The sequence below is a fragment of the Bos mutus genome, chromosome 24 (genome assembly GCF_027580195.1).
Source record: "Bos mutus isolate GX-2022 chromosome 24, NWIPB_WYAK_1.1, whole genome shotgun sequence".
In the NCBI taxonomy this organism is placed as follows: Eukaryota; Metazoa; Chordata; class Mammalia; order Artiodactyla; family Bovidae; genus Bos; species Bos mutus.
The window spans coordinates 12,357,608-12,365,894 of NC_091640.1; the positions used below are offsets into that span (position 1 = coordinate 12,357,608).

The 8,287-nt window shown below is 42.9% G+C and overlaps 1 long non-coding RNA gene across 1 annotated transcript in view; it reads left to right on the forward strand.

The window, feature by feature from the left end:
- Window positions 1–7,165, forward strand: part of LOC138985353 (uncharacterized) — a 48,765-nt gene extending 41,600 nt beyond the window's left edge. The window contains exon 3 of the long non-coding RNA XR_011462427.1: window positions 7,052–7,165. This is a non-coding gene — a long non-coding RNA (uncharacterized lncRNA). The remainder of the gene's footprint in view (window positions 1–7,051) is intronic.
- Window positions 7,166–8,287: the final 1,122 nt, after the last annotated feature.

Genomic DNA, 8,287 nt, shown 5'->3' on the forward strand with positions numbered 1-8,287 from the left:
CCACCAGAGAGGACAGAGTCCATGGTGAAGTTACTCAATATTAATTCAATATTCTCATTTTGCTTTTGCAATTTTTTTTATATTTAATTGGTCAATTCCTATGTTAAACTCTCTGAGTTAAAATCATTGATGCCGGTCTTGGTTTCCATCAAATATAGTCCAAAGGGAACTTGAGTGCCCCATGTGTTTCAGAGCACCTCACTGATCCACGGCATTTTTTACATCATGTGAACAGGATGCAGAACAACCACTCTGGGTGCCTGTGTTTGCTAGAAGGTACATCAGAGAACCCTTAAAGACTCCTGAGTCTGCCCCATCACTGAGGATTAGAGGGGTCCCATGACTAAGGACATGGCCAGACACCCTCTAAGGTCAGGGAAGTTTATAAGCCTTATACTTTCTATCACTAAGAAAGAGGGGCCGTTCTTGGTAAACATCTTTGGATTCTGAAGACCACATCTGCCACATTTAGAGACAGAGCCCTGACTCATTTGTTGGAGGAGTTAGAAGGCTGCAAAATTTGAGCAGGACTCAGAACAAGAAAGGTCTCTGCAATGGCTTCAGACTGTGGCACACACTGTCCTGCAGCTTGGGTTACATGTCAGGGAGATTCTGTGGTTCACCAGGAATCTGTAGCAGATACAGCACTGCTGCTACTGCTAAGTCACTTCAGTTGTGTCCAACTCTGTGCGACCCCATAGACGGCAGCCCACAGGCTCCCCCGTCCCTGGGATTCTCCAGGCAGGAACACTGGAGTGGGTTGCCATTTCCTTCTCCAATGCATGAAAGTGGAAAGTGAAAGTGAAGTCGTTCAGTTGTATCCGACTCTTAGCAACCCCATGGACTGCAGCCTACCAGGCTCCTCCACCTATGGGATTTTCCAGGCAAGAGTACTGGAGTGGGTTGCCATTGCCTTCTCCAATACAGCACTAGGTGGGCTTTCTGTTAAGACCCCCAAACCAAGAGTCATGGTGCAGAGCTCTAGGATTGCAGAGCGAGTTCATGTCTTCTGCAGCAAAGAACTCTTCACCATTCCCAGACTGCTCCTCAGCATGTCACTAGGCTCTCACACGGTGAGACAGGAATGGGACGTCAATGAGATGCTCGTCAGGAGGTGGAAATGTCACAAGGTGGGACAGATGCATCATATGTCATAAACCATAGAAAATTCTGGATTCAAAACAAGCAGGTTTGACAGAAAACAAAAATAAATAAAGAAACAAACCGATGTCCCAGACCCTGTGTCATCTGCCTGTTTTGAATTGACACTTTTTCTTGGCTTCTTTGTATGGCTAGTGTGGGAAATGGGAAGAAGCGTGAGTGTTACCAATAACCTGAGAAAGAAAAACAAATATGAACCTCATGGATGGGCCAGCTTAGAATACTGGTGCAGATTGAAAATGGACAGTTGTGAAACGACCAATCCCCTGGGGCATGGGAAGGGGGCTGACCCTGACAAACTCTGGGAAGGAGAAACTGGCCCTGTGGGCTGAGTTTTATAGAATGCTCTGGATAACAATGTTGTAATATTGTAGTAACAGCAGTATTCCCTGATGAATCTGCCTGCAATGCAGGAGACACACGAGATGTGGGTACAAACTCTGGGTGGGGAAGATTTCCTGGAGGGGGAAATGGCAACCCACTCCAGTATTCTTGCCTGAAAAAATCCCATGGACAGAGGAGCCTGGCAGGCTTCATCAGGGTCATAAAGAGTCAAACACGACTGAACAACTAAGCAGGCATGGATAAGAGCAAAGACAAGGACATCTGAGCAAGATTTCTTTGGATGGACCAGTGGGACTGGGCGCAAAGTGTGTGGATCTTTGTGTATCAGATCAGTGTCCCTCAGAGAGAATATGCCAGAGATGAACACTGAACTCCAGATACACAAAAGTACCCATTTGTGATATCAGTCAGCCTCCATATTATCCACTCCAGAGCCTGAGCGAGGGCCAGAGATGGAGCAGTTGTGGGGGAAGACATGGAGGATATACAGAGTTCTGTCAAGATGACCTTGATTGCACTCCAAAGCTTCCGCCGTTGAAGAGTAATTGACCTGCCAGAAGCTGAGAACTCTGAGTCCTCAACATGGTGTCACCTCTTGAGGCTCTCAGTTGGCTTCTTGGTAGCAAATTGATTGCAACAGGTCATTTCACCCTGCAAGCAATGCTGAAGTATTCTTACTTGGATTGATGCAGATTCTGGCTAGGGTTTCTCTTCCCTGTCTGCAGTGCCTCCGTGAGGGCTCACAAACTGCACAATTTATTGCTTTCAGCTCCTGCATAATATATCCTGGGACCAACAGACCACCTTGTGCCAAAGAAGAGACAGTGGACACATGGACATATGATCCCTTGGTTTTCCTATGCATTGCATCACAGAGAAAACACTGGTCTGTGTAGCAATGGAACTGCTTCCCAGGGCTCACTCAGGGGCAGACAAGTTTAAAGGTTGGTTCCCTGCCTTTCAAGATGCAGTATACATTGAACCATAGGTTGTTATACTGACTTTGTATCCCCTAAAAGCCAATGTATGAAGAACAAGAAATGAGAAAAATTAGGCTTTCTCATGATCATTCTTAGTGGCCCAGTAGGGGAAGTTTGAGCTTTCTGTACTCACAGGTAGAAGTCCATCTTCTCATTCCATAGGCCTCTGCTAGAAACAGGGAACAAGAAGTAAGATAAGCTCGGGATCACTTCCTAGCTAAAATGAAATGCGCCTTCTTCATTTTAAATGTTCGTGTTGTGTCCAAATAAAGATTTGTGTTTTCCCAAATCCATGTGTTGAAATCTTAATCCTCAAAAGAATGATGATATCAGGAGATGGGGCCTCTGGGAGGCTATTATGTCAAGAAGGTAGACTCTTTACCAATGTGGTTAGTTCCCAGAAGCAGGAGACCTTGTCTCTCATGTCTTCTCCGTCACTGGAAGATACAGTGAGAAAATGACCATCTACGACTCAAGAGAGGACTTCCCACAAACCGAGCCATGTGGCACCCTGATCTCAGATTCTCTGCCTAGAGAACCATGAGAAATAAATTTCTGTTGCTTATAAGCCACCCACCAATAGTATCCTTAACCCATGCTAAGACAGATGTTTAGTATATTTTTGTTTGTGTATCTCTCATGAGCATATGGTGGTACATGCATATGGAAAATATACTAAATATGCTAAATTTTAAGCTCTATGGATAATGTCTACAGCTTAGTAAACTTTCTTTTTGGTTCATAATGATGGTGCTGCTTGCTCAGTCATGCCTAACTCTTTGTGACCACATAGACTGTAGCCCACCAGGCCCCCTTGTCCATGGGATTTCCCAGGCAAGAATACTGGGGTGGGATGACATTTCCTCTTCCAGGGGATCTTCCTGACCCAGGGATCGAACTTGTGTCTCCTGCATTGGCAGGCCAATTCTTTACCACTGAGCCACCTGGAAAGCATCATAATGATTATGACTGCATTTCCAGGACAGCCTCTTAGTAAATATATGTTGAGTTGAATTTCCTTTTTCATACACTGAACAATCTTTGCAGTTGAACATCAGGTTCCTACATGAGAGTGAAGGAAGCTCAGTAGAGCCCCCATGTCATCCGTGATGCCTAGTTACTTTGACAGGCTCTGGGTTTTCCACTCAGTCCCTCAGTGATTCTTTCCAACAAACAGCGCCTTCCTTAATGGTGCTTCCTCAATTGCACTGCCTGTCTGTCACCTGCAAAGAAAGGTATCATTTGGCTTACAATAAAATAGAATACAAACTACAGAAATGGTGCAATTTAAGCAAAATAACCCCACCCTGAAAAAGAAGCAATACCTAAGACATTTGAGCCTCAGTGTTCTCACAACAAACTTTTTTTTCCCGCTTTGAAGAAACATCATTTCACCAAAGGACCGAAATCTGTACATAAAAGAATGCTCAGGATTTGCTATTATCTGGCTAAGAGTCTAAGTCCGGAGCAGTCCCAGTCCATTGTGCCGTCTTGATATCTTAAATTCAAACAGCTATCTTAGTGCATTTTATCCAGAGTGGGCAGGGCTAGGTCGGTTTTTTAAAACGCACATGAACTTGTGATCTTTTTTCCTAATAGCATTCATTTCTATCATTCCAAAACTCCTTCATTTTGACAACTTGATTTTTGGAATGAAAACACAACGTTAGTAATGTGAACTTCACAGTGAATTCTCAGAATTTTCAAATACAGAGTCGGAACAGACACAATAGGACACAAAATGGTACATGTTTTGTTGTTGCCTTCCTTTTTGGCCACCAAAGAAAGGGTGATGGCAATCACTTAAAATATCTAAAATATGATAGGGCTGTTTGAAAGATAAGTGTAGACAGAATCTGTTACCAGCGTGAAATAGGTCCTCCTTAGCAAGCATAATGCTAAATAGAGTGGCTTGACAAGCAGAAAGTGGGACACACTGAACAGTGAAATCACTTGGTCAGATAATGTCAGGTAGTTTGTAGGGAAGTTTTTATGCTACAGTGAGCTGGGGATGGTGTATCTGACACGTTTAAAGTACATGTTAAAGACTGAGCCACACTTTGATCATACTCTGAAATGTCAACTGTGTACAGTTCTTCCTAACCTTTTAAAAATGTAGGTATAGAGGTCTTAAATTCTCTCTGGTGCCATAGAAATAGGAGTTGTAATTTTGCCTTGTCAAGAAATAATAAAAATTTAACACACTAGGGGTTCCTTACTATAGCTTCTTATGCCTTTATTACCCAAAAAAAGGAACTTCTTGGGGTATAAAATTACAACTTTGGGGCAAGTAAACTGTATTAGTTCTTTAATCAGGTGTACGTGATTCTAAACTATCAAATACTAAAGAATGGCCAATCATTCTTAATATCCAGCTTTCTTTCTCCCAAGGCAATAACGTTGGCAGAATGAAAGCCACACATGAACAAAAAACAAGGGAAGAAAGAAAAAAGAGAAAAGAACACATGAATATTAAAAAAGAAAATATAATCACACTTCCATGTTGGGCTAACATAAATGATTTTTAGCTTGCCAAATAAAAATTAGGTCATTGTATTAAGATATCAAAAATACATTAAAAATTTCTATTAATTTAATATAAGAGTATCAATGACCCTTTTAAAAATTAGAAAACTAGGTAAGGCTACCAAAAATAATTAGTTCTGTAAGTTTGTAAATTCACCTCATTCATAGCTCCATGTCAAAGTATTCCCCTTACACCTCTGTTTTTAAAATTGTACTCATATATTTCTCTACATATGCTCAGCTTGCTTCTCCATGACAAGATTCAACAGATCACCCACTTATCTCCCTCTCTGCAGCCTTTTACTTTTATCCTCCTTCAATCAGATGTGATCTATTCATTGCCCACACTTGTTCAATCGCTAAGTCCTATCTGACTCTTTGCAACCCCATGAACTGCAGCATGCCAGGCTTTTCTGTCCTTTACTATCTCCCAAAGTTTGCTCAAACTCATGTCTTGTCATCCCCTTCTCCTCCTGCCTTCCATCTTTCCCAGCATCAGGGTCTTTCCAATGAGTCAGCTCTTCACATCAGGTGACCAAAGTTTTGGAGCTTCAGCATCAGTCCTTGAATATTCAAGGCCGATTTCCTTTAGGGTTAGGTTTGGTCTCCTTGCAGTTCAAGGGACTCTCAAGAGTCTTCTTCAGCACCATAATTCAAAAGCATCAATTCTTCAGTGCTCAGGCTTCTTTATGGTCCAACTCTCACATCCATACATGACTAGTGGAAAAACCATATCTTTGACTAGACAGACCTTTGTCGGCAAAGTAACATCTCTACTTTTTAACATACTAAGTTTGTCATAGCTTTTCCTCCAAGGAGCAAGCATCCTTTAATTTCATGGCTGCAGTCATCATCCATAGTGATTTACTAGCAGTGAAAAATGCCAATGGATTGGCTGCTTGTGACTGGGTATCTCTTCTTCTCACCTCTGGAAAAGGAAACTTAGGGAACATCACTTAACAGGGTAGGATGGGGGCTGAGCAGTGAGGTGCTAGTGAAGTTCCGGTAGGTTCTGCCTCATCTCCACTTTCTGCAGGTGGTGGGGAAAACTGCTGCTGTCCCTGTGAGAGGCCAGCCTTGCAAACACTTGATATCTTCAGTTCTATCTCCTTCTTGTTTGCTCATTCTGCCTTTTGGTTCCCTCTTATCTCTGTCTTTTTTTTTAATTGGAGTATAATTGCTTTACAGTGGTGTGTTAGTTTCTGCTGTGCAACAAAGTGAGTCAGGTATATGTGCACATATAGCCCCTCCCTCTTGCACCTCCCTCCCATCACCCCCCCATCCCACCCCTCTAGATCATCACAGAGCACCAAGGTGAGCTTCTTGTGCTTTACAGCAGGTTCCCACTAGGGAGCACCTTTACACAAGGTAGTGTATTTATGCCAAACCTAATCTCTCAATTCACGCCACCCTCCCCTTCCCCCCCACCCTGTGTCCACACATCCCTTCTCTACTGCACATCTCTATTCCTGCCCTGCAAGTAGGTTCATCTGAACTGTTTTTCTAGATTCCACATGCTTGCATTAATTGACAATGTTGGTTTTTCTCTTAAAGAGGCTTTCGCTTTGCCTTCTATGGGTCTGCGGGAGAGTAGGGGGCATCAGACAGCCGGCACTCTATCAGCCCTCTGTCACTCTCCCTGAGTTTCCACAGGGTTTAGAAGCTGTCTGGAAAAGATCCATTTTGCGTCAGGCCTGCATGATATTAGGTCCGAGGGGAGTTTAGATGATTACTTTTATCCACCACTGAAATCAAGTTTAGGAGAAATGTCAAAGAACGGCAACAACACAAACTAAGATAAAGCTCAAAAAGAATGAGCTTACCTCACAGAAGGGAAGCTTTACATTAGATATTAGAAGAAATGCTTGAGTGAACCAACACACAGATGATTGCGGGGTCTCCATTATATAGGAATACCAAAAAAAAAAAAAGATGAACAACAAGTTTAAACTGCAACTGGTCTAAATTTAAGTACTTGGAAGCAAGAGACTTCTCTGGATGACTTCTGACATTTTCTCTCCCCTGTGTTCTATTTTTAGGAGCAGTCAATCAATCTCTTGCAGAAAAACAAGAAATGTTCATATCTATAGTCCTCAAAGTTCACTATGAAATTCGTCCAGGTTGTCAGAAATACATCTTGGAGTATGCAGGTACTGATGCTCTAAACTAGCAAAATAGAAAGTAAGTTTTGTTTTTACAGCAATGATGCATCCATCAATATAAAATTTGTTACACTCTAGCTCTTATACAGAATGGAGGGATGGTCATGGAAACACAGATTGTCATTAGAGTAGGAAAAAAAAAAAAAAAAAACCTAAACTTCCTGAATAGGGCAAATTAATATATGCAGGGGCTATATACAGAAAATACATTTCCAATAATTGTCAACCACACAACAGTTGAGGGTTCCCTGGTGGTTCAGACAGTAAAGAATCTGCCTGCAATGAGGGAGACCCAGGTTCAACCCCTGGATTGGGAAGATCCCCTGGAGAAGGAAATGGCAACCCACTCCAGTATTCTTGCCTGGAGAATCTCATGGACAGAGGAGCCTGGTGGGCTACAGTCCTTGGGGTCTCAAAGAATCAGACACAACAGTGTGACTAACACTGACTGACTGACACAACAGTTGAGACTAAAAGGTGTGGTTGCTAAATACTCCAAATTCCAATTTCATTAGAGGGGATTCTGAAAGATGCACTTTTAAGCAAAGTGGGCATTGCAGTCTGCTGCTCTGTCCCTGGACTGCCGGCTCTGGCTGATGGAACACAGGTGTAAAAGCATCGGAGGCTACTGAGAAGAGGGTTTTTTGAGCGAGTGAGCATAAGTTTGTAGAGCACCCTCTAAAGATGTTCCTTCCTGTTGTATAAGGTGAGAAGATGCCCAAACAGTTCCACTGGGTTAGCAACAAATGACCTTTCTCTTGCCTAAAAAGTGGAAGCCGTGCAACTAAAAGAGTACATGCACCCATCTGGACATTCAGTGAGTCAGGAAAGAACTTTTAGAGTTAGGAGGACTGAAGGAACAAGTACAGAGGAAGCTTTCAGCTTAGGCTGAGGAAACCTAAGACAGGAGGCTGGGTTTCAAAACCTTATAGTAGCTTCCAAGAGAGTTGAAGGGCCTAAGAAGACCCCAGGATCAAGAACCCATGGGATGGCCTCTCGGCATGAGAAAAGCAGGAGGAAGAGGATGCCAACCTCATCAACCAAGAGGTGAGCTGGTCACATAAATGTAGAGCTGTGGCAGCTCACCCAGGAGAGAACAGATGACTCATCCCG